The 23419-nt window shown below is 43.6% G+C and overlaps 1 long non-coding RNA gene across 1 annotated transcript; it reads left to right on the top strand.

The window, feature by feature from the left end:
• Positions 1–1951: 1951 nt before the first annotated feature.
• LOC141575708 (uncharacterized) lies at positions 1952–3492 on the top strand. The gene is made up of 3 exons (XR_012503451.1): positions 1952–2115; positions 2873–3072; positions 3375–3492. It is a non-coding gene; the product is annotated as an uncharacterized LOC141575708 (long non-coding RNA).
• Positions 3493–23419: the final 19927 nt, after the last annotated feature.

The raw sequence follows: 23419 nt of genomic DNA, 5'->3' as shown, positions 1-23419 counted from the left end.
CTTTCCTCCTTTCCTTTCCCCTCCTCCACCAAAAGATCCTGAGACTCTCTCAGAACACTAGATTCAAATTACTTTAAAGGGTGTCTCATTCTCATGAAATGACAGTAACTTAAAAAAAATCTGTACAGATCCCAGACGTCATTGTATTTGATTTACACACACACACGCACACCCAGCCACACACACAATCAGCCTACCTCCCACTTGCTGAGGGAGAAGGACCAATTTTTCTGAGTTTTCATTCACTGAGCGTGAGAGCAAAGTCTCTTACGCAGATTTTCACCTTGCTTAGTGCATGGTGTTTTTAATTGGATTTCTGCTTTGTGGCCATAGAACTATTCTCCTTATAGAAGAGAGGATGTGGAGACATAGACATTCTGCTGAGATATTGGTGTCAACATATTTGAGTTGGAAAGGACTTAGGACCGCATAGAGTCGTAACATTTTATGGGTGAGAATTCATGATAGTGTAACTTGGACAAGAACCTAGGTCTTCTGTCTTCGTGTCCATGTGGATGAAGAGGCAACAGGGCGGGAGAAGGCAGGGATCCTTCTTGCTTGAGTTCCAGCGTCTTGCTAGTTTTCATTGCTCAGCTGCCTTTAGTTTAGGTCCGTGTGGCCTCTCATGGGAAGGTCACTCTGTCCTGATAGACTGAGTTTCTAATCAGCAAAAAGCCCTGGACCCACTCATATTTCCCAGAGTTTTTCTGCTGTCCTGATGACAGTTTATATAAATGATACCTAAGAAACTACTGGATATAAAATCCTTATTGTTATCATTTGCCCTCAAGTTCCATAGGAATGGGGTGCTGTCTCATGCTGTCTAAGGCTAGATCTGAACAAAGATAAGGTGATAGGCTGTGCTGCTGGACCCTCCCCAGTCATAAGTGATTTCCACCTTAGTTTTTAGAATCAGACAGATGAGTTCAAATCTTGCCTTTACCAGTTATTAACTTTGTGAACTTGGGGAAGAAACTGTACTTGTTTGTGTCCAATTTTATTTATCTGTAAATAAGTTCAGTATTTACTTTAGGGTTTTTGTTTTAGAATTGAATGAGCTAATTCCCTCATTTATACCTAAAATGCTGATCACGTGGTTCTATGCTGGTGCCTTGGTAGAAGATTACTAAGGGACTCAGCAGTGAGAATGCAGGTGGGGGACCCCTGGATCATAGAGCTTATATTCCAGGATATGCTTGTAAAAGACTGGATGTGAAGTGGATTTTTAGTAAATGTCCATTCCTTTCCTTATCCACATTGATTGTGTATATATCTTTCTACAATATATGAACAATTTTTTATTGCAATTTAAATCTCTTTGTAGCATTTAAATTATGTAGCTATAACAAAATACGTGAAATAAAATGATTTGTCTTTTATTTTCTTTTCAATATGCAAAACAAAATAAAATAGAAAAGAAAAAAAGGTTTTGAAGGAGTAGAAATAATTTTATTTCTGTGGAATCAATTCCCTATGTTAGGTTTTTTAGTTGTGTTGTTAAACAGCATATAAAATTGATAGGTTGTGACTTCAGTGTTGATAGCTAGGTGAGTGTAGTTTCTTTTTGTGGTAGTCTTTGATGAATTATTTGCACTAGATCATAAATGATGTGCATGTTACATATTGGAAACGAGGAAAGAGTGGAGACATACTACCTCAAATGCAGTCATCTTGTTACCAAGTCGAAACTCGTACTGCTTGCTGCATGACAGGCCAATAAATCGGGAGATTGAGGTGTTGGAGCAAGGAATAGTGACTTTATTTGAAAAGCTGGCAGACCCAGAAGATGGCAGAATGACATGCTGGAGAACCGTCTCCCCCAAGTCAGAAATCAGCCCGCTTTTATACTAAAAAGGGGCGGGGATGTGGTTGGTTGTTGCAAACTTCTTGCGGTATGAATTGTTTCTCCTTGGAATTCTTTGTTCTTGCAGCTGTCCACGTGGGTCAAATCATGGTGCCCCTCTAATACCTCCAAAAAAATACAAAGTTGATTCTCTATTTTGCAACTTGCCATCTCTACATAAGTGCAGAAGAGTTAACATCGTGAAAGATCAGAGCCCGGAGAACAGGCTCTCCTGGATATTTCAGGCTAAAGGCAACTTTCTTTTACAAAAGGTACAGAGCTACCAAGTCTGAGCCTAGAAAACAGCAAAGGATTAAAGCCAAAGGAACAGATCTAACATGCAGTCAAATTTATTCTTTTCTATTACAATTTCTTTTTCCACCTCATAAATAATTTTAGTAAGAAACATGAGCAATTTTTTTACTTTTGCTTCTTAGTAACGGATAAGTGGGCCAAATACATTTATGAGAGCAGGGATGCTGTGCGGGCATTGGGGTCACAGCAAACTCTTGTTGGGGGTGGTCGACTCTGCAATATGTCTGATGCCCCGTGGGTGTTGGTGAGGGACCCCATAACCAGGGGCTCTCTTCAGGAACCAGCATATGGGCATTGACCTCTGGAAACCTCTTTTTCAGCTGTCGGAAATTTTTTCAGATACTGTGACTGAAAAACCACTTCAGCTGGTGATAATTAGGGAATAAAGGAAGAGGAAAAGGGCTTGGATTAGATTAGAAGAGAAGGACAGAATATCAGGGAACCTGGGGGCTTGGCAGTGGGTCCTTGGGAGAGAGGGGAGCAGAGGTGGGGAGGGGCACGGCTCTGGAACCAGCTCCTGCACCTGTCCCAGGGCCCAAGTCACACAGCTTTTAATTGGCCCAGGATGCTCTCCTGTCTGGATGTCACCCTGGGCAGAACCTTGAGAATCGAAGGTAAGGGGTGGGCAGCACTCACCTAGGGGATCCCTGAGGACTTCGTTCAAGTCCACGGTGCCTTTTCTGGTCATGTGTCTTCACTTGCCCGTTATCGTAGGATCTGAGGAGCAGGAGCAAGGAACGCAGGGAGAGATCCAGGAAGACATCTGACTGTGTTAAGAGACGACAGTCACAGCCACACAGGGAGCGAGGACATTTGCAGCAAAGTAAAACGACTTCACAACTATTGCATCAGAGCTGCCGGTGTGAGAGAGCCTAAGCCTGTCTCAGAGTGCAGGAGACAAGCGGAAAGGAATGGTAAATTTCCACTGACAGTTGAAATTTTGTTAAATAGCCTGCTACTGTTGCTTGTATCACTTGAATAAATGCAGGCATATTTCTATGGGCATTTATATGTTCACTCAAACCAACCAGCCACTCTTGCCCCCATCGGGGATGGGCTTTCTCAAGCCCAGTGCACCTCCTGCTTGGGTGGGCCACACTGCGGGACTTCACCTGGGGCCGGGCTGCTGCAGGGCACTGAGTCCCCAAGGCACGGCCTGCGAGACACGACAGGAACACCTCTGCTCTTGACTGAGGGCCTCCGTTTCCCCCTGCAGTGTAAGAATGCTGGTGACTGAGTTAGAAGCATGCTTCAAAGCTGTCCGTGTCCTTGCCATCCAGAAGCGGAGCCTGGGAGCTTCCGAATTTCTCCAGAATGCAGTTTACATTCATCTTCGACAGGTGAGTTTATGTCCTTTTACAATTGGAGGAATTACTGCCGTTTTCCTGTAACTTACTCACCACTAGTCCATCTGATTTTTCTTTGCTAGGATTCAATATGGCATGCTAAAAATTCTGCAGTCAGATCTTGAAACACTGATGAAGAAGATTATTTTATTTCTTTATATGATAGAATTTTACTTTCAAAATTCAGAGTTTTTGGTTCTTTCAAAAATTTTTTGGGGGGTTGGAGAAACAACTTTGCTCTTACCATCTTTGTGACCTGTTGCTATATGCCTGTCACCAGTATTCTGTCACTTGTGAGGCGGTTCCATTTGTGACCCTGTCCGGGTTGTTCATGGTATAAAACATAAAGTCTGTAAAAGTACAGTCCCTTTTACTCCGAAGACATTCCACAAATACTACTTAAATCTGGGTGTGGTTTTAAGAAGACAGAATCATTAGAACATGTACTTGCAGGTTGCTAGTGCAAAATCCCCAAATCAATAGTCTAGCTCAACATCTAAAATCTTTCTAATCTACCTTGGGTTTGTATGGATAGTTGAAGCAGTTTGCTAAGAACTCAAGACCAGGGTTAGAATACAGGCTGGTGTAGCTCAGCAGGTCCTCCCAAGCTGATGCTCTGGCAGAGGGCAGGTCCTAGGGGAGAGGGCGTGTCCTCCCCTCCCTGAGCTGACAATTTGATGGCAAAGACATTCATCAGGTGAAGAACTTGGAGTTTCTTCTAAGAACAGTGGGTTTGAAAACAGTCCTAAAAGCGTGGGAGTGACACAATCCCATTTGTCTCACGTAGGGGAGAGTGGCTTTGGGCCACTTGGGAGACTCGTGAGTCCAGGTGAGCAGTGTTGGTGGCTTCCACTTGAGCGGTGGGACGGTCAGCGGGTAAAAGCGAACAGATTGAAGGCATGTTTAGATGGTAAAAAGGAAAGGATGAATGATGTCTGTGAAGGTAGGATGGAATAAGGAACAGGTTTCTGGGTGGATTAATGAGGTAAATGATGGTCCTGCTGTGCTCTGAGGAGGGAAAGCTGTAGAGGGAGTTCTGGGGGATAACTGATGAGTTCAGCTGTGGGTAAAGTGAAAGGCTGTTAGATGTGTGGTTTGGGAGCTCAGGTGAGAGCCAGTAGTGAGTAGGTGGAGGGGAGAGAGACTTTCAAATCAGTTTGTCTTGTGAACATACAAATAAGGATGAGTAATGACACACTTAAAACCTCTATATTCTGTATTTAAAGCCCAGAAACATTTTGCTATATTGACTGCAGAGGTTCTTAATTTTTTTTAATAGAAAGAATATAAATAGAAACAAAATAGTGGAGTTAATGAACATCTTACAGTTGATGTGTGTCCTTGTATGTATTTTCATACCTCATCTGTTTATAACCATAATCTACAAAAAGTTCGCTTGCTTAGCATAAGAGTTAAACAGAGGGACGTGACACACTGTGTTGGGGCTTGAAGCTGATCTTCTCGGGCAAATTATGTCACCTCTCTGTGCCTTAGTTGCATCTTCTGTGACTGCCCCCGGGCCCCTCATCACAGCTGATTTCCTATACTAGATGTTGGGAGGGAGGCTGCTGAAGGGAGTAAGAAGTGGCAACTTCTAGGGATATTGAAGAGAGAGACAAAAACAGATTAAAGCCGATAAACTGAGTAAAAGTACCCTCAAAAGAGAAAGAATCCCGCAGTGTTTTGAGCCCCTTAGTGTAAGGGAAACAAAATCAGGTTTACCCAAAGCTCTTGAGCATGTGAGTATTGTGGGTGGGAGGGTGTCATCAGAAAAGGGTTGAGAAAAGGCCTTTTCATTTCCCTAGACGTTTCCAGTAAGGATGGGGAGCAGAAGAGAAAACCCCCTGCTTCACAGTGTAAGCTGCTGTTTTGTGCAAAACTGACCAAAGTTTGGAGACCAGTCATCAGCGGTGCTGGCAAATGAAGAGACTTCGGGATTGGGTGGGGCACTTGCTGTGACTTTCAGGTGACCTGCTGGCTGGGGGCTGTGAGTCGGGCAGTAGGTTTGTAGGGTGACCCGGGCATAAACCCTGGCTCTGAGGCTGCTGGTCTGAGTAGCAAACCTGGGCACCCGCAGTCCTAATGGGGCAGCTCGGGATGTGGCCTGGGACACCTGCTGAGCTGAGGGCGAGAAGAGGGCTTCCCTGAGGGGGTGTCATGCGGAGAGTGGGAACGTGTTCCTGCAGGGGAGGAAGAGCCTCTGAGCAGGGTGCTGGATGCACAGGCAAGACCAGCCTGAGCACGGAGGCTTCTGGGAGCCAGAAGTCATACAATGGCCTGAACCGCCTTGTTCCTGCGAGACTGCAGGGAAAAAATGCTGAAAAGGTAGGCTAGGGTCAGACGCTGTGGTGTTTTATGAGTGACAGTAAAGGACTGTTCCGGCAGGCAGGAGAGAACCCTGTGGGCGTCTCAGCTGGGGCGTCACGCCGGAGGGAGGCGCAGAGTTATAGACTTTGCCACTTATTAGCTGTGTGACTTTGAGCAAGATCACCCCACCTCTCTATATATATATCTTCATCTGTAAAGTGACAGAGTGACAAGCTCGTGTCATCAGAAGGCTTAGTTTAGCTCTGATCCTCTTTGTCCAGTCCTGTCAGTGCTGCCCTGTGAGGTTCTGCAGCGGCTGCTCTTACCCTGAGATGGGAGGGCGTAGAGGGACATTGTAGTGCCCGAGGGCAGGAAGGGGTTGCTTTAAAAGCAGACATGTTGCCGCCTGCAGCTGCAGGCCTGCAGGCAGTTTCGTTGAAGGTCCTGCAGGGGACTTTGGAGGCCTTAGGTTGTGGAGAGTACTTTGGACGCCTTAGCTTCCTCTTAAGTCTTGTTTTCCCTTGCGGACCGGATTTGCCTTTGCAGATTGATGCTGAAGATTTGGGCTTCTAGCAAAGCTGTTTCCAGAGATGGGTATATACGTAAAATATCATATAAAATAAAATGATTTATTTAACGTGTGGGACGTCGCAGCTTTTGGGAACAGCTCTGTTGTCCTGGTCGTCACGGAGGACACCAAGGGTCAGCAGAGTGTGCGGGAGGACAGGTAGCCTGCAGTGCTGCTGCGGGGTGTTCTCCCGAGTAGAGCACTCTGCTGAGTTGACTCTTCTCTGAGTTTGGTTGCCAGATGAGCAGACAGCAAATTAATGAGTTCTGGTGGGATTATATAATGACAGGAAGAAAGAGGAAACTGTAGTTTTTCCAGACTAAAACACGCTTTTGTTTCCTGATCCAGTGTGTCCCATTACAGAATTGATGAGTTCTGTCTATTCTGGGACTTCATTGAAATAAACGTTCAGCCTAAATGTTAAGAGTTATGTTTTATTTGGCTGGAGGACTCGAGCCGGGATGGCAACCTCTCAGATCACTCTGAGGGACTGCTCCCAAGAGGTAGGGGAGGAGCTAGGATATATAGAAGTTTTACAAGAAAGACCAGGTAGTTGGAACAATAAAATATTGCTTGTTATCTAAAGAAAACCAGATATCTCAAGATCAAGTATTTAGTGCTTTTCTATGTATGGGAGGAAGCAAACATTTGTGTCATTGAATTCATCCCTTTGGCAGGTACCTAGGTATCTAGGGCCAGTGTCCTGTCCTTTCTTACTCTGAGTCCGCTCAGAGGGCACCACTGTGAGTGGCTGAGAGGCTGGGCTGCAGGCATGCACTCGCTGGGAGGTGGCAGCAGCCGCTGATGACTTGGTTTCAGCATTCTTTGTTTACTGACATGGCTGCAGTATTTTCATTCACATTGTAGTATTTTCATTCACGGACTGATTATGGATAATCTGCAACCTTGGAAAGCAACCGAGTTGGAATTACTGCAGGTACCTTCTACTTTAATAAGCCGTGTGCAAACATAAACATGGAGGAAGCATACATTTGTATTTGGTGGTGTAGTGAAGGGTTTCTGCACATTACAGGAGAACGCAATGCAGAATTCCTTAAGTCCACCTTTCTTTTCTGTAGTGGTTTCTGAGAACAGGTTATGGTAATTAACCAACATTGACAAATGGTGGCACACATTGCATTTAAGAGCTGGTCGGCTGCAAACTTGTGTATTGGACAGGTGGAATTCATAGGCAAGTGGTCAGGTGGATGGGAGAGAGATGGAGCCTAAGCCTGGGCCCAGATTCCGGTTTAAATCGCCATTTCCTCACCATACGGCCTTGGACTAGAATGTAACCTCTCTTAACCTGTTGGTGAATCTGTGAAATGGGCATGATAATATTCGTTTCTTCCTGGGATTGTTGTAAGTTCTAAAGAGTATTGTAGCACACATGAAGCACTTAGCAGTGTTCACTGTGTGTGGCCGCCACGCTTGGCGTGTGTCAGAGCCGTAAAGGCAGCATTTGTCTGTTGAGGATGCACTGGTAGCCCCTTGAATATGTTGTGAATTTGGTGATTTCCTTTAATCTTGGTAACTCTGTGTGCCATGGGCAGTTATTTTCATGGACAGATGAGGAATCTCAGGGTAAAGAAGACTGTGTAATTTGCCCAATGTCAGACCATAATTTTGGGTGCATGGGCCTCGGTTCAGCATGGGCCCCAGGGCCTTCTGCCCTCTCCATTCAGCACCAGAGCCAGATGTGTGGTCGGCTGTTTCCCAGCCCAGAATATCGGGCAGGCCGCAAGACACACCTGGCCCTGCGCTGCTTGAGCAAAAAATCCGGAGGAGAGGAAGTTACAAAAGGGATAAACATAAAAACAGATGACAGCAAACTGTGATCAGCACTGAGAAGGAAAGGAACACGCCTCACAATGCAGAGCTGGGAGCTTTCCCTTCGGGGCTGCTCTGGGGGCGTTCATCTCAGCTAAACAAACTCTGCTGCTGCACCAAGGCAGGAAGGCAGGGAGCGTGTGGCCAGGTAGACAGGGCCTTGTTAATCATACTCATTCCCCATTAAGCTGCAGCTGTCACGGGCACTTACCTAGTAAACAGATGTCTTCCATAATCATCACGCACTTTTCTTGGTAGTTTTATTGCCCCACCTTTGAGATGAGGTCATTGAAGCTGGGGAGTTTGCTGCATGCCCGTGATCACCATGGAAATACCCCCACTGGTCTTTCAACCTAGACTGGTGTGGCTGTCATGTCCCAGCCCTGTGAATGGCATCATGTTGCCTCTCCCAAGCGGCCCAAATGACTGACATTGATATTCTTAATTCATAGGAAATGGTATGTGACAATAGGAGAAAAAGGTATTAAGAAATTGTTTGGAAAACTTGAACAAAATCCAATTCTTCCCCAGCTGGGGGAGCGTACCCTGTGTCACTCACCCCACTCACTGCGTGTCACCTCCTCCCTGCCGACTCCACGTTCAGAAGCCACTCTGAGTCTTTGAAGAACATTTTGCCTCATGACACTGTTGACTAGGACCTGCGACCTCTCTGTCCCTGGTTAACTCTCTCTTGAAAGCCATTTAAATTTCTTGCAGGCTCCTCCGCTCAGATGTAAGAATATCCTCTTTCAACTTCTTGATGCAGCTCCTTAATGAAGATCTCGTGAAGGAAACTTAGTCAAAACCTGGGAGGTGTGCACACAGTGACTGCAACCTCAGCACTTTATGAAGTTCAGAATCAGATTTGTGGGTGACTCAGGAAAGGCTTTTTTATGGTAACAAGGGGAAAGTGAAAGGATGCAGGCTGTGTGAGACTGAAACATCTCGGTCCCAGCCAGCAAGGCACCTGCATTCAGGATGGTGTGTGGGGAGTGCAGAGTTCTCATAAAGAATGAAGAGGTGGGATGGGAGGGAGGACCGTTAGGTACTTTACTGTGGAGGGAAAAAGGGGGTTAAGCATTTCCTGGTTGAACAAGAGGACTGTGACATGATGTGCTTGTATTTTGGAGAGAAGGGTTTTGTGGGGACAGGCCTAGGGAGAACGCTCTGTGGCTGGGGAGTCAGCACAACAGAGAAACACAGAGAACCGGGCAGACCCCAAGGCCCCTGCTGGGGAAGAGGCTGCCCGCCAATTCGAGCCCTGGGGGCGGCTTCTGTCCCTTAGCTGGGGCCTCAGAGCTCCCTTCACAACCCAGTCCTGTTGATACAAGGAAAAAAACGTGAGGCATGAGAAGGGCTGTGTCCCAGGCTTTGGTTGAGCCCCTGGGATGTGTCCCACCAGATTTTGTTCCTTGGCTTCATGTAGTAAAGTATTCAAGAGCAAGCCAGTGTTGAGAAAAGGTAGATTTATTCACAGAGACACATTGAAAGGCAAGAGAAAGGCCACGAGGTGTGGGGGTTGGGTGCTCAGATTAAAAGTAGGTACACACTCCACAGAGTGTGGGATTTCTCCGAAGAGGGAGAGAGAGGGGTGACTGCGAGGTGGCGCTGTGTTGCCCGTTTTCTTGGGCTTGGTGGTTTCATTTGCTAATATGTAGAAGGACCAGCCTAAGGGCAAGGGGCTGGGATTCCCAGGGAGTTGGCCATTTCCCACCCTGTGACCTTTTGTGGCTAGCCTTGGGACTGCCATGGTACCTTGGGGCATGTTATTCACCATGTTACTATTACAATGGGTGTATAATGAAGCTCAAGCTCTGCTAGAAGTTAAATCTCTTCATCCTGAGCCTCAAGGGTTACTGGGGGTTGAATCCTTCACCATTTTGATGTTAATTGCTGTGGCCTTCCTTGAATGGCTGTGCTCTGCCCCCTTCCATCCTGTCTCACTGTGATGACACAGAGAGAGCAAAGGCCGGGCCCTGCCTGTGCTCCTGCATTTAACAGCGGGAAGTGTGGAGTGGGCTTATGATGACTCTGAGTGGTGAGAAGGATGTTTCAGATTTTGCCACGTGAGACATGGGGACCTGCCAGCAGCCATCACAGATTTATCTCAAGGGCATTATCGCTTGTGTTGTTACGGAAAGAACAGGCCAGCCAAGAAACAAGCACTGAGATTTATTACGCTGGCGGGCTCAGAGGGGCTCCTGTTCCGAAGCTCTGAGCACCTCCAAGACCTGCACATGAGGTTCTATAGGGTTTATTACAAGTAAGGGGCTATTACCCAATAAGGCTCAAACAACAAAAAGCAAGGAATCAGTACACTGAAGCTTATGAATTTGGAACAGATCACGTTACTGACAATTGTTGACCTTGGATTTACGAGTTAGCTTATTAGCCCAGTAAACTGACACTAAACTTCAGATTTACGAGTTAGCCCAGCAATACTTAGATCAGTAAACCGACACTTATCACACTTAAATTTGTGACTTAGCTCGTTAGCCCAGCTGGGCTTTTCCTTCACAGTGTCACTCATCTTTTCTAAATTTCTTTTTTTTTTTTTTAAGTATTTAATCCAAATTTAATATCAGGATTTTTTGGAAAGAAATTTCTCTTTTTCTTTTCTTTGGGACTCTTTTGGGGGGGTAGGTAATTAGGTGTATTTATCTGTTAGCGGAGACCCTGGGGCTTGAACCCGGGACCCCGTGCACGCTAAGCTCATGCTCTACCACCCCCCCATGATCTTTTCTTTTTGCTTTAGCTGCCAAGAATCTTACAGCTGAATTTCTAGTCGGCCTTTAACACTTGCCCTGACTCCAGGGAATCCATTTTTATGACTTTACCTCCCCCTGGTTTCATTTAAGTATTGAATCTCCAATTTCTCTTCACTCTCAATTTTGCCTTTTTGTTGTTATGGTTGTTAAGGTGTGTTTAAAAAAATTGTTTAATTTCTCTTTTAGCAGGAGGCTAAAAGTAAATAAATATGTAAACAAACAGCACACTTAAATGCTTTTATACATTCTAAGCTGTTTAGTAGTTACTTAAAAACCGAATTGAATATTAAAGTGATAACATTTTTAAATTATTTTTTAATTTTTTACAAAGATATAGCTGATTTAAAATGATATGTTTCAGGTGTACAATAGATGCTCCATTTATAGTTACTGTAAACATTGGCTGTATTCCCTGTGTTGTAAGATACATCCCTGTAGCGTGTTTACATTACATGTTGCAGTTTGTATAAGAAAGTTGGGTAACGCAGAGTCTGGGGCATGGCTGTGTCTGACCCAGGGTCACGCTCACCCTGCCTGTCAGAGCCCAGGCCCTCACTCCTGTCTGCAGGGCAGTGAGTGGAGGCAGCCCTCATCAGCGCTGGCACCACCCTCTGAGCGGCAGTGACAGCAGTGTCTTTGTGTGGACGTGCAAAGTGTTTTTCCAGGAGCTTTACATGCATTTCTGCATTTAATAATTAAAGCCCTCCTGTGAGGAAGCGTTTTATGATTTTAATGAATAATACATTTTATTTTGATATTGATAGACTTCAAACCTCCAGAAAATTTACAGAAGTAGTACAGTAAATGCTTAGATACAGTTCACCTTAAAGGGAACTATTTGTCCTTTTGTGTCTGGCTTATTTTAGCATAAAGTTTCAAGGTTCATCCATACTGTAGCCTGAGTCAGTACTTTATTCTTTTGGTTTCATAATATCCTTTTTCTTTTTTTTCGTTTTTGGTCTATTTAAAAATATTTTCATTGAAGTCTAGTCAGTTTATAATGTTGTGTCAGTTTCTTGTGTACAGCACAACAATTCAGTTAAATAGGAACATACCTGTATTCATTTTCATATTCTTTTTAAACATAAGTTACTATAAGATATTAAATATATTCTCCTGTGCTATACAGTATAAACTTGCGGTTTATTCTATACATACTCAGTATCTGCAAATATTGAACTCCCAATATATTCCTTCCCACACCCTCTCCCCTCTGGTAACCATAGTTTGGTTTCTATGTCTCTGTGTCTGTTTCTGTTCTGTAGATAAGTTTATCTTTTTGTGTCTTTGTTTTTTGATTTTTTTTTTTTAAGATTCCACATGTGAGCGATCTCATATGGTATTTTTCTTTCTCTTTCTGGCTTACTTCACTTAGAATGACATTCTCCAGGTCCATTCATGTTGCTGCAAATGGCATTAGTTTGTTATTATTTTATGGCTGAATAGTAGTCTATTGGAGAAATATACTACAGTCTCTTTATCCAGTCATATTTCAGTGGACATTTAGGTTGTTTCCATGTCTTGCTATTGTAAATAGTGCTGCTGTGAACATTGGGGTGAAAGTATCTTTTTGAGTTAGGGTTCCTTCTGGATATATGTCCAGGAGTGGGATTGCTGGGTCATATGGGAGGTCAATTTTTTGTCTTTTGAGGAACCTCTATACAGTTTTCCACAATGGCTCCACCAAACTGCATTCCCACCACAGTGTAGGAGGCTTCCTAATTCTCCGCAGCCTCTCCAGCATTTATCTGTGAACTTCTGAATGATGGCTATTCGGACTGGTGAGAGGTGAGACTTGATTGCAGTTTTGATTTGCATTTCTCTGATAATGATATTGAGCATTTTTTTCATGTGCCTATTGGCCATTTGTATGTCTTCATTGGAGAAATGTTTCTTTAGGACTTCTGCCCATTTTTGAATTGAATTGTTTGTTTTTCTTTCTTATTAAGTGTAAAAGCTGTTTACATATTCTGGGAATTAAGCCCTTGTCAGTTTCATTTATTGCAACTGTTTTCTCCCATTCCATAGATTGTCTTTTTGTTTTGCTTACTGTTTCCTTTGCTGTGAAAAAGCTTGTAAGTTTAATTAGATCCCACTTGTATTATTTTGCTTGTATTTCTATTGCTTGAGTAGAATGCTCTAGGAAAACATTGTTGAGATGTATGTCAGATGTTTTGCCTATGTTTTCTTCTAAGAGGTTTATAGTGTCTTGTCTACATGTTTAAGTCTTTTAGCCATTTTGAATTTATTTTTGTGTATGCTGTGAGGGAGTAGTCTAACTTCATTGATTTACATGCAGCTGTCCAGTTTTCCCTACACCATTTTCTGAAGAGGCTGTCTTTACTCCATTGTATGTTCTCACCTCCTTTGTCAAAGATTCAATGACCAAAAGTTTGTGGGACTATTCTTGGTAATTTTGTTTATCCGTTCATTGATGGATGGAAATTGTTTGTAACCTTTGGCTACTCTGAATGATACTGCCATGAATATTGATGTGCAAGTTTTGTGAGAATATGTTTTCATTCTGTTGGCTGTACAGTTGGCCCGCCTTATCTGTAGTTTCCACTTCATGGATCCAGATGGCTGATTGTAAAGGGACTCAAACATTCTTGGATTATGGTATCCAGGGTGGGGCTTTCCTGAAACGAAATCCCGAGGATACTGAGGGATGACTCTATATGTAGGAGTGGAATTGCTGTGCCATATAATTCTAACCTTTTGAGGAAACACCATAATTCTCCAAAGAAGCTGCACCATTGCCCCTTTCCAACGGCTGCGTATTGAGGGTTCCCAATTCTCTGACTCCTGACCGACACTTGTTATTGTCCATGTTTTGATTATAACCATCCTAGTGAGTGTAAAATCAGATCTTATTTTGATGTTGATTTCGCTAGTGATGCTGAGCATCTTTTCATATGCTTATTGGTCAATTGTGTATCTATTTAAATACTTGGCATATTTAAAAATTGGGTCGATTTTCTTTGTATTGGTCAGTTGTAAGCATTTGTTTTATATCCTGGATACTAGTCTCTTATTAGATATATGCTTTGCAAAATTTTTCTCCTATTCTGCAGATTGTCGTTTCACTTTACTTTTTTTAAACATTAAAATAATTTCTTTCTAGGGGAGGTAATTAGATTTATTCATTTTTTTTTTCTTGCTAAGGATGCACTCTATCACTTGAGCTACCCCCTTCCCCTTTCATTTCAATTTCTTGATGATGTCCTTTGTAACAAATGGTTTTAATTTTGATGAAGTCCATTTTATCTTTCCTTTTTTTCACTTGTGCCCTTGGTATTGTATATAGGAAGCCATAGCCTATCCTAGAACCACAAAGATTTAAACTATGTCTTCTTTTAGAAAGTTTATACATTTAGTTTTTACATTTCCGTCTGTGATCCATTTTGAATTAATATTTTATTTGTTAAATAAAATACGGGGGTCCAGACTCCAGATTCATTCTTTTGCCTTCAGATACCCAGGTGTCTCTGCACCATTTGTTGAATAGACTATTCTTTCAATGGAGTGTTGTTGGCACATTTCTGGAAAAATGACTCTAAATGTAACTTTCCCCCCTGGATTTTTTATTGTGTCTCATAGATTTATGCATCCAAACTTATGCCAGTACCATAATGACTTGAGTACTATAGATTTGTAGTAACCTTTGAGTGAGTCCTCCAACTTTGCTCTTCTTTTTCAAGATTGTTTTGGCTGACCTGGGTCCCTTGCACCTCCATATGAATTTTGGCATCAGTTTTTCAATTTTTGCAAAGAAGTCAGCTGGAATTTTGATAGGGATTCCATTAAATTTGTAGATCACTTTGGGGAGGCTTAACATTTTTAACAATATTGTCTACCATTCCATGAACATGGGATGCCTTCCATATATGTAGATCTTTTAATTTTTTTTTTGGTGATACTTCAAAATGTTCAATGTGCAAATCTTGTAAAATTTTGTTAAATGTGTCTCTCATTTTATTTTTAATGCTGTTGTAATTGGAAAGGCTGAGCTTCCTAAGGGTGAGACTATATATCAATTTATTTATTTCTAGGATTCCTACACAGCAAATACCCTAGATTTATATTTGCTACATAAATCTATCCACAATTCTTCCCACCCCCGTGTCATAAGAAACCAAGACCCAGGTTAAGCTACCTGAACACCTATGTGGAAGTGAGAAGTGAGACCCTTGGGTGGGGCTTTGTGCAGATTATACTGAAAGCTTATTCATTATGGCTTCATCTTAATTTCTTTTAAACAATCCTCTCAGTGTATATAGTCAGATACATTAAGAAAATGCCCTTTCGATGTGTGGAGGAGCTAAGACTATAATTTTCAAATAATTTCTAGTGAGAGTGTTGTACTTGAAACTAATTTGCATCAATCTTTGAAGATTTATGTTTCAGGAGCTTTGACTAAAGAACACCTATCTTTATTCATTAGTGACAATTAAATGCTCAAGTAACATGTACGAGTTTGAGCAAACTGCCCCGCCCCGTAGTGCTGGTTGGCTGCAGCTGTAACTGGAGTCAAGGCTAACCTATCCCAGTACGCTTGGGCGGATCTGCTCAATGGGTTCGTCCAGTAGTTTGTCGGTAGTCTTTTGGACATAGCCATAAAGCATTGATTTAAGGTTGCTGGAATGCATTATATTCTTATTAATATTAAGTAAGCACATATTGAGTGCTTACTGTATGTTGGGAATTGTCCTTTAGCTTCACATGAATATTATTTCGCTTAAAACCTCTCATATTTCCTTGTTATTCACACTTTACAGATAAGGAGACTGAGAATTAAGTCTTCTCTCTTTTGGGTGGAGCTCATTATCAATGACAGGAAGTTGTAAGGAAAAAGATATTGATTCATCCTGAGAAAATATTTTTCTGAGAGTCAGCAATGAAGAGGGTGACCCCTGAAGAGGGTGATCATTGTTTGAGTGAGACGAGCCCCTGGTTGTACGGAGTCAGCATCCCTGTCCTGGACACTGCACATGTAGCGCTGCATGGTGGGTGAGGCGGCACGGCCGCGCAGGGAACACGGATGCCGGGCCATTGGGCTCTGCTCAGGCCCGGTGGGTCTTTCTCCTAAGGGAAGTGGAACGTCATTGTCAGATTTTAAGTAGGGGAGAGGGGTGCTCTCGTAGATCACTTTTGTCTTGTAGAATGCTTAGAAACATTTAGAAGGCTCGGCAGGAGGTGATGTGATAAGTCAGAGTAGGGTGGCTGTGAGGTGTAGCAGTGTTCAATTTTCAAGTGATTTTCAGTCCCAGGTTTGTGGCTCAGTATCTGTGTCACTTTGGATGACACACTCAAGGAAGTGAAACAATTTATCTTATTAATTGAAGCAGTGATATACCGACTTCCTCGGACTTCTGTGGAGATCCAGTGAGATAACGTGTGCACGATGTGCAGCATGGTCCCCAACACAGAGTTAGTGCTGAGGGAGTGCCAGTGAGAATCTGGTAGGTGAGGTGTGGGTGGTGGGACTCGTTGACTGAGGAAATTGGGTCTTGAAGGAGGGGTCCAGTCACATCTATGAGTGATGGGACTCAGCTGGGAGAGGCAGAGAGACCTTGCCCCTCGACAAGGGGCCCTGGGCAGGACGGCTATGGGAGGAGCACCGTGAAGTCAGCTATTTGCAGGTGGAGTTGGAGGTGCCCTTGAGACATCTAAGTGCAGTGCCACAATCATAGAGGAGGTCTAGGCCCGGGCTGTGCATTTTCCTATAATCTCAATCCCTGAGGACGCCAAGGTATTGATCATTGAACGTGAAGACATACTTACAGGACAAGTGAATAGTAGTATCATCTCTGTCATCAAAGCTCACGTCTCTTTAATCATCACTCACTTTGCTAATTGGGTACTTACAGAGCTCACTTCACCGTCCTCACCTGGGCTCAGGCTCCACAGAAAAGTTCTTGTGTGTCTCCCTCTTTTCCAGAAGAAAACACATTTAGCTGGTAGACTTCTCTACCTCGCCAGACTTAGAATTTTAGTTTGTTGATTTAATTCTGTTTTCTGTTGGCCGTCTCCTGACAGGAGAGACATTTTACCTCATGGTCAGGTTTCAATTAGCTGTTACTGAGAATTGCTGATCTGATCCATAGTGTATGTTTTCTATTAACTTTGTAGAGTACTTATCATTTTTCTGTCTTTGCCCTTTAATTTTGTTTCCTCTTCAATGTTCTATCCTATTTGGGGCCTTATTTTATTTTTTAATTAAAAATGTCTGTTAGCAGTTAAGAAAACAAAAGCAAAGAAAAAATGCACATGATAGCTAGATTTAGAAAATATCTAGTGTGTTTTCTGTCTCGGCAATGGAGGGTTCTAGAAACTCTTGAAAACCTTCATTACATAAGTTCCTTAAAATGCTGATTAAGAAATAAGACCTTCCTTCCTCATCTTTCAAGCTGCACAGCTAATTGTCAAGAAAGTGAGGGGAAATCCTCAGAAGCCAAGTCAAACCAGAAAGCAAGGATTCTGGGAGATACACGAGCCTTAGAAGCCCTGGGGGGCCAGTTGGCTCCTGAACTGAGTTTCAGTTGCCTTGACAGGAGGGCAGGTGGTGAGCCCCAGGCCTCTCACACTGGGAGTTGGATGGCTGTTCTTATGTAAGGCCAAGCACACCCTGAATCCTGCTTTATAAAAGGGTGAATTAGAAAGAAAAGTAAAAAAGCATTCCTCAAGGCAAGGAAGTAAGGAAAGTCAATTTTTTTGGAAGCGGGGAAAAATAACATATCCAATGTAAGTATTTAGTTTAAATCTGTTCTGGCATGAGAGTGACAACAAACTCCTGGCAGAAAATCACAGCTCCTCCCGGAAAGAGATGTTGTGTTTTGAATGAATCAGTGGGCAGCCATTCCGAAAAAGGTCTCCAGAGTCTTCTGGATCAAGATACTGGCCCCAAACACCTCCCTTCCATGGTCTCATTTAAATAACTGGAAAGGTTTTAAAGGAAAGAAGCCATAATCATAGTTCTATTTATTGACATTAATATATGCTAGGAATTCAGAGGTGACTATGGAGTTGTCTCCTCTTTTATGGACCTTATTTTCTATTTGACATAGTTGGGGAACTTGGTAGAGGGTGGTGTTAGTCTGTTGCAATTAGCCAGGAGAGGAGATTAAGAAAACAGTGAAGGGTGGGTGACATTTTTAGCTGAGGACAGTCCTGTTCAGTTGGTTTGTAATTGCAGACTCGTTGAGTTGTCACTGGAGGGAATTGATCTTATGGAATTTGGACTTAACTCAGGCCTCTTCAGAATGGACAAGTGAAACTGGAGAAAGACAATCAAATCTGTGCAGACATTAAAGTCCACGTGAACGTGCTGTATCCCTGAGCCAAAGATAGGACAAGTAGGCAGCACTTCTTGAGGACAGAGGAGTGGTTTTTAAGGTTCTCCAAGAATGAATCCCAGGGAACCGGGATGGCCAGTTGTCAAACTGTGACTTTGCTCTTTGGACGGTGTACCCACCGAGGTTATTGGCCGTTTATAGGTTTCCATTTCTCTTTAATGCATGACAGGTGATGAGGACGTGGGCATACACTTTTGACACCTTGTCGAAGTGACTGGGTACCTGCCTAGAAGCACGGGCACAGCTATGGCTGCGCCATACATCTTGCCGCCCATCCCGCTCCCCGGCTCAGTGATCACGACAGAGTGGTTCCTTGATGACCTGTCCGTCTGCTCTGTGACATCGTAACCCAACAAAATACCGGAGTGTATTAGCTTGGCTTTGTTCTTTTCCATCCTTCCCTTCGATTGATGATGACTGATAATGGACCCAGTTATGTTTGCAGATGATTAACACGTAGGGCTTTCAGTACAAACCTTGTAATACCCACTGTGTGATCTAGAGAAGAAAGTTACATTCTTTCCAAGTTGTTTTGATGCACTTACGTGGGAAAATGATGTACGTTTGAATATGTATTTCCTCTCTGAATCATCATGGCTCGAGATGAATATTTGTAGACATGGAATGAGTTTTCTGTATTTGAACTGTATGGTCCCCTAAATTCTCCCCAGCTTTTTAAAGTCATCACTGGAGTGCTACCTCCAGAGTGTCCCAAAGCATCCACCACTGCCTGTTCTTCGGACACTGTGAGTTTCCAAGTTGGAGAAGGCTGCTGGCTGTTGAGGCATTCTCTGGCACATCTCTGGCTGGCTGATGTGAACTTAGCACACAAGAATTGGCAGACAGTATCTAACCATGGTCACGTCCATTACTGGAACACTCATGGAGGATTTTACACCTATGCTACTGACATACGTTATTTCATTTAGTTTTCCCAACAATCATAATTAGATTTTATCACCTGTATTAATAAGGAAACTGTCAAAGCGAGTGATGTGCAGACTTTGGACTGGAACACGGGTCTTTCTGATCCCTGTCTCTGTTTCCTCCCCGGCCTATCCTTCCAGATGGCCAGGAGACTCTTCCTCAGTCTTGAGTTTCCCGCTGATATTACCACTCTCTTTGTTTCTGGAGAGGAAAACAAGTCTAAACTTACTTTCCAGTTGGAAATGGAATGGAGAGTTAACGTTGGAAGCCGGGAGAGTCTGTCCTGTGATGAAGTGGTCTCCGAGCCACTTCCATTGGGACGTCACGTCACTGTCTGTTCCCCTTGCACAGCCTGGGCACAGGTGATAAGCCAGATGTGCCGAGCAGTCCTCCCGGACAGGGCAGTGTGTTGGAAATGAGTTTGGGGATTTGTTTTCATTACATAAGTTCCTGAGGGCCTTGGCCTGGCACTTCAAGTGGGACCACTCCCTGTCCCACAGACTCGTGCTCTGGGCCCGTGCAGACCTGACGTGGCCTCAGCCTGAGGCTCAGGGCCCGTGGTGATGAGGAGCATTTTAGTCCAGGGTCTGCCGGAGGCTCTGACACTTCTGGGCGGTGGGAATTTGTCCAGGATGATAATAATTCCTCCCCGAGTTTCAGATTTCCTTGCCTGTGAGCCGGGGTAGTAATAGTTTCTGAAATGATTGTAATGATTCAGTAACGGGCACAGCGTGTGCTGGCAGGTAGCTGGTGTTTATGGAGCAGAAGTCGCAGACACTCTGTCAGCCTCTCACTGTGTGCTCTGTGCTTTGAGAAGTTGTGTGTTTGGTGAAAGTCCCGCCCAAACCCTAGGGTCTAGATGAACTGTTGTTCCTTTACTTTCCCTTCCTTTTCCTCTTTCCCATCTCTGTGTCCCATGTTTAGGTAGCAGATTCCTCTGTTTCAGGGAATACGGAACTTTCTAGTAAAAGGAGAGGCGGAACTCGGAAAGGTGGGGCCCAGAGGGGGTCTGGAGCGTCTGCACAGCGCTGCATCCCTGCATTTCTGCATCCGGTCCCATCAGTGCATGAAGTCAGCCTTCCTCTTCCTTTCTGTGTCGTTGGGTCTCTGCTTTAAGGGAAAATTTTTTACGGGTCTTTTTTCAATTACATGTTTCATTCAGATGCTTTTCTCCCTGTGCTTCAGCATTCCTAGGAGAGAATTCAGCAGTGCAGCATCCTCTCCGAGCTCTATGATTTGATCGGCTTCCACCGCAAGTCCGCCTTTTTCAAGCGGGTGGCCCCCGTGCAGAGCGCGGCCCCCGGCATCCTGGAGCCTGGCGGGAAGGCCTGCTACCGACTCCTTCTTCAGACGCTTCCTGGCTACAGTCTGTCGCTGGATCTGCAGGACTTCAGCAAAGGTGTTGGAACTAAAACATTGCTTCAGTCCCATTAACCATGCCTGGTTTGGGCCCTGCTGTCCTGTCTCATCAGGGTGAATTCTGATTCGTTTAGAACAGGGCTCAGCAGACTTATTCTGTCAAGGGCTTGGGAGTAAGTATTTCAGGGTCTGCAAACCTCCTGATCTCTGGTGCAGCTGCTCAGCTCTGCTGTTCAGACGCCAGAGCAGCCGGACATTCCACACACCCACAGAGCGTTATTAACAGCGGTGGCTGGGGCTGGATTCGGGGTATGAACTGCAGTTTGTCCCCACAGCCTCCTCACTATTGACGCCTGCACCAGAGCGCGCATTTGCGACAATGGGTGAACCTGCACTGACACGTCATCATCACCCAGGGCCCAGACGACACTAGGATTTACACTTGGTGGTGTGCACTCTGTGGGTTTGGACAGATGTGCAGTGACATGTATCCACCGTCACAGCATCATACAGAGTAGTCTGTCTTAGTGACCTTAAAATGCTCCGTGCTGCACCTCATTCATTGCTCCTTCCCCTCTAGCCTCTGACAGCCACTGATCTTTTAGTCTCTGTGGTTTTCCCTTTCCCAGAACACCATACAGTTGGAATCAGACAGTTGCGGAACCTTCCCAGATTGGCTTCTTTCACTTAGTAATAAGCATTTAAGGTTCCTCCATGTCTTTCCATGCCTTGATAACTCATTTCATTTTAGCACCAAATAATAGTCCATTTTCTGGCTGGACCACAGTTTATCCATTCACCTACTGAAGAACAGCTTAGTTGCTTCTGAGTTCTGGTGATTATGAATAAAGCTGCTATTAACATCTGTATGCAGTTTTGTGTGTGGACATAAGTTTCCATTTCGTCGAGTAAACACCAAGGAGCACAGTAGCCGGATCATATGTTAGGAGTACGTTTACTTTTGTAAAAAATTGCCAGACCGTCTTCCAAACTATCTGGGCCATTTTACATTCCCACCAGCAATGCAGGAGAATTCCTGACGCTCCACATCCTCACCAGCATTCGGTGCTGTCAGTGTTCTGCGTTTTGGCAGTTCTGACAGGTGTGCGGTGGTACCTCGCTGTTTCAGTCTGCATCCCCTTGATGACAGATGCTGTGGAGCATCTTTCCATAGACTTCTTTGGCATCTAGATTTCTTCTTTGATGAGGTCTGTGTTGAGGCATTTTGCTCATTTTTTAATCAGGTTGTTCATCCTTCTTGTTGAGTTTAAAGAGATTTTGGTATATTCTGGATATCAGCCCTTTATCAATGTGTCCCTGCCCTTCACCTGCAGCACCGGAGTTGTCCTTTGGGTCTCAGTGGAGTGTCAGCTCTTCAAAGAGGTTTCCTGTCTTCCCTCAGCCTAAATACTGTCCTTGTATTTTTTTACTTTCATTGACTCATTTTGTTCTTTTTAAATAGCATTTCCCATAATTTGTAAGTACATTTAAAAAAAAAGGCAATGATTGAACACCACTTCCCCCACCAGGCTGTGTGCCCTGTGAGAGCAGAGGCCCTGTCCCCACTCACCGTTTCCCATGACAGCACATGGCACATGTCCATGTAAAAGTGTGTAACGTGGGGCCAAACCTGATGAGCAGCTATGATGACATATTTTGGCTACCATTTATTGAGTAGACTTTGTTCCTGATGTTAATTATTAAATCACATGTATGAAACTTGTTTGTTTTGAAAAATAAAACAACAAAGCACACCTCCATTTGATTGGTACTTTCAACTTAGCCTTCTGACACAGGAGGGGATGTTCACCATCATTTTGTGGAGGAGGTTGGGGAGGTAAAGTAAGAGAGTGAGATCAAATAAAGTAAAAATGATAACTATCAGTTGGCTTTATTTTCACTAAGACATAAAAGTTACTTTAAACCCTATCTCAGCTGTTGTTCTGTTGTTTTAAACATTTCTCATAGAATTAAATGGAAGCCCACTAAACCCTGAAAGGGAAATTGTGTGCTCAGGTCCTGAAAAGTGTTTATGTCTATTTCTTGAAATGCACATTTTCCCTGCTGGTTACAGAAAGTCGAGGCGGGAACACAGCCGTGCACTGTGTGTCTGCCGGCTTCACGGGCTGCTCACTGTCATTTTCATTTTCTTGTGTTGCAGTTTATGAAGGTTTTCCATGAGATATATTGCTCAGCCTTTTCCTGAATGAACGATTGAATTTTCCACAGGAAATCTTATGAAAGAGAGTGACAAGGCACATGGGTTTCCCAAAAAGGAATACTTGATGTAATAAACTCTCACTATGGTGAACTTTTTGAATACAAGCGAGTTGAAAATTTTATCACTAGGTCATAGGCCACAAATCTGTCTTAAGAATAAAAAGATTCAAATTTTATAGAAGAAGCAGTTTGAATCAAGTAGAAATTATAATTTGTACCCTAGTTGGTGTTAGAAATTATACTCAGTCTTCTCATAATTGCCTGTGGTAGGAACTGGATTATTATTTATTTATAAAAAAAAATCCACTAGGTGCTATTTGCCCCATTCTTGATGCAGCAGTGCTGAGGTTAGTTAAGTTGGGCCATTTAGGATTGTTAGCTAGGTTTTCCGGACATTGATTTCAGCCTCTTTATCTTTTTTACAATCTCTTCTTTTGTATCGGCCTTTGGTCTTTTGACAACGTGGAAATACTGCACGGATCTGCCTTTCCCTTTTTTCTTGTCTTTGTGGGAAAAGATTTCTGAAAGACAAACTACTAGGATATTAAGGATTTTGTGTGGGGTAAGTTTGTTCAGTTCTA

This window comes from Camelus bactrianus, chromosome 31, assembly GCF_048773025.1.
Source record: "Camelus bactrianus isolate YW-2024 breed Bactrian camel chromosome 31, ASM4877302v1, whole genome shotgun sequence".
NCBI classification, from domain to species: domain Eukaryota; kingdom Metazoa; phylum Chordata; class Mammalia; order Artiodactyla; family Camelidae; genus Camelus; species Camelus bactrianus.
The sequence above is the reverse complement of the archived record's forward strand: the minus strand, read 5'-3'. Positions and strand labels throughout refer to the sequence as shown.